The sequence below is a fragment of the Cimex lectularius genome, unplaced genomic scaffold, assembly GCF_000648675.2.
Source record: "Cimex lectularius strain Harlan isolate CLEC.00 unplaced genomic scaffold, Clec_2.1 scaffold98, whole genome shotgun sequence".
NCBI lineage: Eukaryota > Metazoa > Arthropoda > Insecta > Hemiptera > Cimicidae > Cimex > Cimex lectularius.
In genome coordinates, this window is record NW_019392897.1 from 1,314,156 (window position 1) to 1,325,677 (window position 11,522).

An 11,522-nucleotide genomic window follows, 5' to 3' on the forward strand; every position below is an offset into this window, starting at 1 on the left:
CCAGTACTTATAAAGGGAAGGATCGAGTCGATTGCACTGAACTAATAAACTAGGAACTATAACCTAGAAGGTTGCAGTGCTTGGTGAACAAAACCGCCCACTTTCTAATGTACATCATCAACAAGCTACAAAGGAGAAGAAGAATTCAGAAGAAATTCAAATACATTATATGGTACATTTCTATATGGTATACCATAGAATGAACGAAAATCAGTGAGGGAGTCGAACAATGTATATTCTGGCGTTATTCTGTTATCAACCAACATTGGTTAAACTCTGGTTGAGCATAAGACGAGAATTTTTGCTCTGAGAAGGCCAAATATAGAGCTACAAGCTTGGCAACTGTACAAACAGTATTGGATTAATTGAAGGACCACATACCCAGTAATCCCAAACCAATGATTTATTTTTATTTTATCACGGTATCTTGGATTTTTCTACCACTTAATTTGAACGTATAATACAGTTAATTAATCTTTTATGTAAGGTATTGGTTGAAATGAAAAATCTAGTGTCACGAGCGGGATTCGAACCCACGACCTTCGGCTAAATACGCCGCTGCTCTAACCACTTGAGCTATCGTGACTTCGATCCACTCGGACACCAGCTGCCCATCTCAACCTTTCGAATTTTCTCTCCTTTTTACTATTTTTCATTTCAACCGATATCTTACATAAAAAGATTAATTAATTCAAAGAAGTTATTGGGTCAATCGGACCACGAGATATAATGAGTACAATACAATGTTGGATTAATTTAAGGACCACACAGCCAATAGACCCAAACCACAGATATATATATATTCTGTGTAAACCCAAAATATGAGCAATCAAATTTATAAGATAGGTACACATTTTCAAGCTGAAATACACCCTATTCATTCCAGTGGCATAGAAAATCTTAAAAGTGGTGATGATAAAAATCGTCATCAGATAGCCAATTCACCCTAAAATCATTCATTGCACGTCAATCCAAAATAGTCAGTGTATGCATCAGACACCTCAAAAACACGGGAAATTATAACAACCTAAGAAGAACATGGAGCCAGGATAGAAAGTAATTTTAGGACATTGGTCAGAGAATGATCTGCAAGACCATTTATAGGGCCAGAACCTACAATTGGTATAACAACTTCTATAAAATAAAACAATGGTCAAAATAGAGTGTCCATGTAAAAGAACCCTTGCAACTGACAAACATTACTTCAAATAGTCTGGATTTGAGGGGTCGGATACGGCTCGAGATAGGTCATTGGCATCAGAGAAAACACCTAGACAACATGGATATATTCAAGTTATGAAAAATAGAAGGTTCTATGAAACCGAAGAGACCGCTCAATGAAGACATAACCTGAGGTACCAACATGAACCTGGAAAACAATTGCTGCAAGGACAGAACGTTTTTCTCTTTATTCTTTTTATGTAAGGTCTTGGTTAAGATAAAAAAGTCAATGTCACTAACGGGATTCGAACCCACGACCTTCGGCTAAATAAGCTATCGTATCATCGTGACTTCGATTCACTCGGACACTAAATTCCCATCTAACCTCACCTTTCGAATTTTCCCTCTTTTTGCCATTTTTAACGTTCAAATTCGAACGTTTGTAGGTTGAGATGGAGAGTTGGTGTCCGAGAGGATCGAAGTCACGATAGCTCAAGTGGTAGAGCAGCGGCGTATTTAGCCGAAGGTCGTGAGTTCGAATCCCGCTCGTGACACTGACTTTTTTATCTCAACCAAGACCTTACAAAAAAAGAATAATTAATTGAAATAAGTAACTTAGTCAATTGACCACTAAAACGTAAATGGTTCTTCTCTTTCTTGAAAGATGTCAAGTCAGTTGAACTGAACTAAAGGACTAAACACAATAAGGAAAAAGACTACAGTGCTTAGGAAATACCAAATCTCATCATATTGGCCTGTATTGGATCGTAATTTTAAGGTTAAATAAACTTATTGATATCTGATTTGTAACTGTGAAAGTTCGTAAAACTACCCAGTGACTTCCCAAAAATATTCGTTAAAAGGTTTTGGTGTTTTTCCTAAACAATGTCAGTAGTCTGATAAGACGTTTCTTTCTCACACAGTAGAAATTGGGTTTTCTTCTTAATTTTTAACTCATCTATAATGGCCATCTGATTTTTATATATAGGTTTTTTTACACATGTTAAAAGTTATGTTTTGTTTGTAAAAACGAAGATATGTTAAACATATTCTTTTTAATTTTAGCATCGGATATCGTGGCATTGACCCAGGTTTCATCCCAGTTTCTACCAACGAAAAGTTTAGAAGAATATCCCATGTATACAGACTTTATGACAAATATTTATGAAGTTCGGAAACCCGTGTGCACCGGTACTCTAATAACACTTAAGTTAGTCCTCACTTTTTGCCGCAAATCGTCAACTATGTACAATTGGAAGCTGGTGTTAGGTCTGTACAGCTACCCATTTAGCCAGAAAAGGAATGTGAAGTCGATCTCATTGCACATATTAAATGACGACATCGTAGATGTAATCGAAGCGGACTTCCCGTTCCAAAGAGACGACCCTCTTCCGGTAAAAGTCGCGAGTCTTAATAAGATAGATTTTCAAAATTCCTGGGCTCAATTCGTCTTAAATATCACGCAATGTTCTATGATTAACCTTACAAAAAATCGCTACAGCCACGATTTCTTCTTCGAGTCGATCCAAGTTTTCAAATATTTGGGTTTCTGCCCTCAGCAAGCTTCACTCTCTACCCGGAACCTTGTATGTGTATCGTTTATAAATTCTGATGCTTGTAAACATTGCGTTCGGGGTGCGCCGCTTTTCTGCTCAGATTTCCTTTTCGCCACTCTTTCGGAAATTTACGAGGCAAAAAATTATTATTTTTTCTGGCTTATAGACAATAATTTAGATTTGTTCGATTACGATTATGACATTAGATTGGGTGAATCGGTAGATAAACTAAAAAGCAAAAGCGCCCGGATTGGAATTCAACCTCTAAGTCTTTTAACCGCCCAGATTTTTTTAATAATCAAATATACAATTTCAGAATAAAATGCTGTCGTTCTTCTTTCTTACTGTACTCTGTTCAATGCCTATTAAATATGATGTAGCATAGGCCATCGTTTATGGACAATGATCAGTCTCTATGTAATCAGAGGTTGAAACCAATTTTTTGGTCCCTAACACTTTGGTCATTAACAAGCCTTGTCAAATTTCATGTCAGAAACCTTTCATCCGGATCTTCTTTAACAATTGAAGCGTCACTGGCTTCGCCAAGTCCTAAGTGACATTTTTTAACTTTCGTTTTTGTAATAAGAACGCAAGTAATATTTTTCTAAAATTCTATATTTCGTAGCCACAAATTTAGGGCTGTTAGGAAAAGTAGAAGTTTTATTCCAAAACGTGCGCCTTCACTTTTCGTATCCTCTACAGAATCTCCCAAACTAATCATATAATCGTAATCGAACAAATCTAACTTGTCGTCAATAATCCAGAAGGTATACCGACTTTTTTGCCCATGGAGTCCGTTCAGTACGGCAAATAAATATTTGTTACAGAAAAGCGGTGCACCCATCAGACTCTGTTCATAAGGAAATGGGTCTGGGAACGATAAACAAACTTGACTATAGTTGTATAAATAAGTGCAGTGTTCTATATATGAGATAGCACGGGAACAATTGAAGAAAAATTTCCCGGTATGCAGATTTCGTTTCAGGTAAATTAAATAACACTGCGAAATGTTTGATACGGTTTGAGTCCAGGAATGCCGAAAATCCAGTAGTTTAAGACTCACGATTTTCACAGGCAGCGGGTCAGTTGTGTGGAACGGGTCCGCAGCTTCGATGCTTTCCACAATGTCAAAATCGAACGTGTGCCTTGTGAACCCCTTCAGGCCCCTTATTTGACTATAAGGGTTGCCGTACACACCTAACACCAGTTTCCATGTTGTCCATTTTGTCCATTTTGTCGGTAAACGGCAGTAAGTGAGAACTAACTTGGATCTTATTAGCGTTCCGGTGCACTCGGGGTTCGAGTGATTGTAAACGACTATCATAAACTCCGAGTACACAGTAAAATCATCCGTTATTGGCCATGTTGAAACCAATTCATTTGCCAAAGTCACGATCTCCGATGATAAAATTAACAAAATAGCTTTTAACATCTCTACAATTTTGCTAAAAGAGCAAAAAAATTAAATTTAATAACACACACCCAAAAAAACATATGTAGGTATGAAAATCTAAGATGTAACATGCTCAATGATGGTACAACTTGATCCCCCTGTCCTAACTTTCATGGAAAATGAAATCTATAATGTCAGACTGCACGTGAGTGTTCGTGGATTTTCAGAACAGAAAGCATAACTAAAAAAGAAATTCTTCCTTTCGATGTAGCTACATATATCTTATTACTATTTACAATGCATGATAAAAAAGCGTATTTTCAGTTTGGCTACATTCACAAGGTAATCGCAGTTGCCAAATGGTTACCAGGATTCTAGGCTTGTAGACCCTGCGTTCGTGGGTTCGATTCCCACCCTCGCCTCTGGAATTGTCTTTTCCTCCTTCTGGAATTGTTTCGTCAATTTTCAATAACTATACCAGCTACCACTCCAGGTACCAGCTACCAACTCACCACACAGCTACCACAATGAGTACGACCTTTACCAGTTCCTTTCATATGCGTATTTATATTAACCCCCGGGGTCCCGGCTTAAAAAAAGCCCATTTGAATGTTGGGTTCCAATTCAGGACCGCGTGCTTCACCCATGCCCCAAATAAATTAAAAAATCAGACAATTTTTTTTACTGCTTAGCAGTTTTTCTAGATGTTACAGAAGCATTTGACATAGTGTGGCACTACGGTCTATTCTTCCCCATATTTACTATCTCATCCTGAAGTCCTTTCTCTCGGATCGCTGGTTAAGGTGGGAATTGGCTCTGCATTTGCAGACATCAAGCCCATCAAGTTCGGCGTTCCCCAAGGGAGTGTCCTAAGACCAATCCTATGCACAGTTTATACCGCTGACATACCATGTAACCTAACATGAAAAGAGCCGGCACGTGATGTTCACACTTAGAACAAGTACCTGTCACATATACAGTAACGTCCTCTATCAATCAAATCCGCTACCTCGGATTCTACTTCGTTCTACCGACAGCAGACTTACATAGATCACATACATAAGACAAGAAATGAAACGAAGATACATACGGTCAACTCAGACGCTTGTCTGGACCCAAACCCACAATGAATACAGACAACAAACTAACCACGTACAAGACACTATTACAAATTAGACCGGTTTGGACTTACACATGCTGTGGGGTTCAGCCATGCCAAATTACATCCAAAAAATCCAAACCTTTCAATCAAAATCCTCCGTCACATCCTCAACGCTCCCTTCTACGTCACTAGCGAAACCGTCCACAAAGACCTAGATATCCCATTCGTGACGAACACGATTCCAGAGCTTCCACTCCAAGATCCTTTTACACTATCCAAATCCACTAAGTCAAGGCCATCTTCAATGTCCAACCCTCCACACCTCCAAAAAGACAGGGGCTACGTGACCTCCTAACTCAACCCTAACCATCAACCAACAATCCTAAACAAGGAGAATTCCAGCAATGGCCGGCTCTTTTCCCTCATCCCCTTCCCCGCGGTCTTAAGAGCTCCTGTCAGACCTTTTCATGATCGCTACGAACAATATATATATATATATATGTGTGTGTGTGTGTGTGTGTGTGTGTGTGTGTGTGTGTGTGTGTGTGTGTGTGTGTGTGTATGTCACGTTTCGATTTGAATGTACCGCCATGCCCCTCCACAAACATCTGACAGTGAGAGTAGGGGCTAGGAAAGGGCTATTTTTTTCAGTCAAAAAAACAATTCCCTTTCTGTCCTCCGTGGGTTAAGAGCTGGTTATTTGTAATTAAGAAAATTTGGTGTGCACACAATTCAAGTGAGTAAATTTTATATTTTGACGTCAAAAAACTAAAAATAATATTGTAGTTTAATTTAAAAAAGGGTTGTAACAAAAAATATATTTTTATAAAGAAAACTATAAGAGATAACATTTGATTTTAAAAGTTATGTTAAAATATTAATTGTGTTTTCTAATTGGTGGTCAAAAATTAATAATAATAACAATAATAATAATTACCTTTACTTTTACTTTTCTTTATAAAACGAGAATTAACGTCGATTTTAAAATTAATGCTTGTAGATTCTGAAATAGGTTTTATTATAGAATAAAAGATTCTTTAAATTAAAAATAATAATAAATAAAAGAAATTGTAATCTTTTTTTAAAATAAATTGTAATAAAAGATTTAAATTTAATTAATATTTTGGTCTCGTATTTATTTTGGTTTGAATTGAATATTGGAATTTTGTATATCAAAAAAAGGTGCCTGATCATTAAATTAAATTAATGTAGTCAGGCCCGATGATAAGAAAACCTCTGGGACCTTGTTTTCGGTTCTCCGAATTCAGGGTTGGGCCCAAAACAGAAGAGACACGCTTACATATTATATATATATATATATATATATATAATACAAAAAAGTTAACTGTTTTTTGTTCTAATCGAAGAACTTCATTCACATGCCTAGAAAATAAAACAGCAGAATAACATGACCAATTTGTTGATCAATTTTATACTTTTTACTATTTATGCAATTTTATTATTTATCACCTGACCTAAAAACAACGTCTAGATGTTTAAAAAAATCATTCAATCATTGTAGACTCTGACGTTTTATCTTTGACAAAATTGAACTACATTACTAAGTGTTTGGAATTTATGATATTTGTTTATAACAATCAGAAGAGATCCGAGTGCACCGGAACGCTAATAACAACCAATTTCGTCCTAACTTACTAAAAAAAAAGGCGGTTTGGTCGAACATGATGCCAAGTGTAATAAGCCAGAAAACGGATCGGACATCTTCACAATTGTCCTCGTGGGCAAAATCGAAGCAAACTACACTCACTGCCACTAAAAGCCGTAAGTTTAACAATATGAGTTTTTATAATAATTCGTTTCAAATTAAACACATTTTTTATTGAAATTAAATTTCTAGATTACATGTATCATTTCACATTTACATATACTTTTAAAATACATACATGTTGTCTGTATGTGGAGACATGTATTATTAATGTGCAATATTTTTATATTTAAATAAAGCAATTCCTGTCTAACTAGAAGTTTGGGACGAACTAGCTTGGCTACTTTTGTATTTATTTTCATTATTTATTTCTAAAAATTCACAAAAATAAAATACTTGTTGTTTTATCAGTATGTTATTACTAATTATTTCTTTGTTCCATTTTACGTGTTCCCTTTATTTTTGATTATCTATAATTCATTTTTTCATTATTCTCTTTATCTGAAACTTTAGAAGTTAAGACGTTTCCTATCGGACTAGAAATGAGAAAAAATTGTTATTTATTAGCATTTATTTAAATACTCTCAAAGACAAAAAGAACCGGACATTTGTATTTATTTGTTTATTTTCATTATAAGTAGGTATAAAGATTAATAGTTGACATAAACAGCATTAATTACTTATTGCTTACATTTATAGAGTGTCACTAATCATTTTACACTCTTTAGATTAAAAATAAAGAAAATCAGTTCTGTTTCATACTTTCCAGAGCCAACTTGTCGAATTAATTTGTTTTTTAAAATGTTTTCAATAATGCATGAAAAATCTGTTTAATGCATGAAAATGTTTAAAATTTATTTTTATTATTCGGAGATAATAAGATGCGGTCTAGTGAGACGTAGGTTTTAGAAAGCATTTTCTTTACCGTGCGTGTTTCGAGCTTTATTGAGATCATCTTCAGGGCTCAAAGTGTTTGTTTTCCGTGAGATGTGTCATTCTTGTCTGTCGTGTGGAGAGTGCCACTCAAGAATGGCACATCTACACGGAAAACAAACACTTTGAGACCTGAAGATGATCTCAATAAAGATCGAAACGCATAAAGAAAATGTTTTTCTAAAACCTACATCACACCAGACCACTTCTCACGATCTCCGAATATTCATTGACTAACGGTCACTAAACACCACATATTTATTTTTATTTTTCCTTCCTAGGTAAAACTTCCTGACTGTTATGATCTTATCATTAAGAGCATTTCATTTTCCAGTTATTACTTCCTTTAAAATTTTGATATATTATTTTTAAATCCGAAAATATGCACACAAAAAGGTGGTTTGTTTATCAGAATATATATATAATTTAATAGTCAAAAGGTTTATATTTGGTTATCACAAAATAAGCTATCAGGATAAGAAGAACTGTTGTTTCAAATTGTGTCCCTTCGCTTTTTAAATTGATCGCTGAATTGCCAGAACCATTTTCAACGTTGTAATTAAACAAATTTAACTGGTTGTCAATAAGCCAGAATGTATAGTTTGCTTTTTTCACAGACGATTCGATCAATGTAGCAAAATAATAATTGTTGCAGAAAAGTGGTGCGCCCGTGAGACTCGGCTCATAAGGTTGAGCATGGATGTCTAGACATATTATGTTATGGGTGAAATAGGTGGCGTAGGATTTCGACGTTTCGTTAACGTTAATCCACCTGAAGTAGAAGTCGCCGGAATACTCATCTTGTTCAAGGTAAATCAAATAACACCGTTCGATGTTTAATTGAATTTCTTCCCAGGATTTGCGAAATATCGTTTTTTTAAGACTCACGACTTTTACAGGCTGCGGGTCATCTCTGAGGAATGGATAGTCCGCTTCTATTGTATCCACGTAGTTAAATTTAAGCATATGGAATGCGACAGACTTCACGTTCCTTTCCTGGCTATAAGGGTTGCTGTATACATCTAACACCAGTTTCCAATTCGACCACGTCTGCGGTGTTTTGCAGTAAGTGAGGACGAACTTGGGTGTTATTAGCGTTCCGGTGCACTCGGGTCTCTTGTGATTGTTGTAAACAACGACCATAAACTCTGAACACTTGGGATTGTCGTTCAATTTTGTCAATGATGAAATCTGCACTTGTGTCAAAACTTCAATTGCTATAATAAACAAAATCATTTTTAATATTTACAATAATTTCTTGCTAGCAGTACACAAAATCATTTATAAAAGTCAGATGTGAATATAATAGATAAAAGTAAACAATTGTTTATTACCGCATGTGGAAAAACACTATCTTGTCAAACGGCTGATTCGTGAACTTACAGACCAAAATATCTGTAAATTTAAAAATAATAAAAAATAATAATATATAAATAAATAAACATTTACTTTTTATTAATGTACAGAACTTATTACAGCGGGTGAAGGTATTATTCAAATGCCGTTTAATTATCATAAATAATTTATTAAAACTACACATGGATGTGTGTGTACGCGTGTGCGTGTGTGCGCGTGCGTGTATGTGTGTGTCTGTGTGGGTGCAGATAGAGAAATATATTGATTTATAGAAATGTAAATATTTTGCTACCAACTACTGTTTACTTTTATAAACTACTGCTACCAATTTAGTTAGAATCAATTTAAAAAATGTCAATTCCAATATTTATGTATTTGTTTTGATTGGTAAACATCATAACATATATAAAGTAGGGAAATTTACAAAAGTTAGTAGGTTAAGGTAAGTATTGAGGTAAGTAAGTTAAGTATTATTTATGAGATTTCTTTGGAGGTCCGCACGGTGAAGAAGTAACAGTTTGGTTGTTTTTTTATAATACTATTCAGACGGTAGATTTCAAGGGTATAAGCAGGGTGAGTCGTAACCCTAAAGATGGCGAAACATCAAAACAGCGAGGATAGGAAAACCTATGATCGGTAACGACTCTTGCACATTATGTCTAAAACTTCTGGAACTGGCTCTAGAAACCAGATTGAGAAATAAATAATTACAGTTGACCGGTACAACATTAATGAAATACGCGTGTGTGTGTGTGTGTGTGTGTGTGTGTGTGTGTGTGTGTGTGTGTGTGTGTGTGTGTGTGTGTGTGTGTGTGTGTGTGTGTGTGTGTGNGTGTGTGGTGTTTAGTGACCGTTGATTATTTGGATATCGTGAGATGCGGTCTGGTGTGACGTAGGTTTTAGAAAAACATTTTCTTTATCGTGCCAACGTTTCGACCTTTATTGATATCATCTTCAGGGCTCAAAGTGTTTGTTTTCCGTGTAGATGTATCAATCTTCTGTGTCGTTGAACGATCGTGTCACGATAGCTCAAGTGGGTTCGAATCCCGCTCGTGACATTTTTTATTTCAACCAAAACCTTACATGAAAATATTAAGACACTTTGAGCCCTGAAGATGATCGCAATAAAGGTCGAAAACGTTGGCACGATAGAGAAAATGTTTTTCTAAAGCCTACGTCATACCAGACCGCATCTCAGGATCTCTAAATAATCATTAATGGAATACTTTGAAAATGGAAAACATATAAGTTCCAGTGGTGCCAGAATGCTTCATTCTTCAAGCTGAAAAAGCTTGGGCAAAATCCAATTAGTCATGTTATTGAAACGAAAACCTCAAAAATCGGGTTAGTTTTTTAAACTTTTTTAAATTATATTTATTTGATATTTACAACTACAAGTATTGTATTAAGGTCGAAAATTAAAAAATCGAAAAAAATTGCTCCAGATAAGATTGAAAATTGGAAAACTCTAGTGCTAAAAACAATTATTTCCAAGTGATTGCAAGTTAGAAGAATATCCACAGTTAATTTTACGTGCTTTCAACTTTGAGAAAATGACTTTACAATGTATTCTAAGTGTGCAAGAGATATGAAAGATTGCCCTAGGGTTGCCTAAGTTCGTGGTGATAAGGTGGGGACTTATAAGCATTAACCCTGCCGTTTCTTATCAACCGCTTGTGTGATAAAAAGTCATCAAGAACAAATGACTTTTAGGAGGAAAAAACACTTTGAAAACCAGTCAGAAAAACGGAAAAACGTTGCGCCATCCTCTGTACACATCTGTCATCGAGTTCGAGTATTGCGCACAGTTTTGAAGAACGTTAGTCGGCTTTAATCATCCGACGATTAGTGGGACGAGTACCATTATTTTAGTTGGTAATTGCTTTTAATTCGCTTCACTAATGGGAGGGGAATAAGAAATAATGGGCCTTGTCAGGAATTTACTGGCAATCAAATTAATTTAATGGAATGAAAGTGGCATTGGAAAGCGTATACGTGTAAATATCGATCGTGTTGAAATCAGAATTTTACAGTCATAAAAAATTTTATTAAAGAAATAAGAAATTAAAGAAATACTGGTTTCGCAATGAATCGTTTGTAGGCCGTTTCACTTTTCACCTTGCCTAATTTGGAATTTTATTAGTTCGTTTGATTTGATCGTAAAAATATAGAGTGAGATGTAAACAGGGGAGTTCTACACATTTTTGCACTTGAGGCGAGTCCCTGTTTCACGTGTACTCTGACCATATACCGAACAATTTAAAAAAGATTTTTTAATAGGCAATAATTTTGATAAAATATTTCTAAACATTATTATATATTATCTTTTCATGTAAGGTTTTGGTCGAAATGAAA

At 35.3% G+C, this 11,522-nt stretch overlaps 1 long non-coding RNA gene across 1 annotated transcript; it reads left to right on the top strand.

Moving 5' to 3' along the window:
• The first annotated feature begins 6,616 nt into the window (after positions 1-6,616).
• Positions 6,617-9,055, top strand: LOC106664373. The gene is made up of 3 exons (XR_001340164.2): positions 6,617-6,994; positions 8,467-8,621; positions 8,711-9,055. It is a non-coding gene; the product is annotated as an uncharacterized LOC106664373 (long non-coding RNA).
• Positions 9,056-11,522: the final 2,467 nt, after the last annotated feature.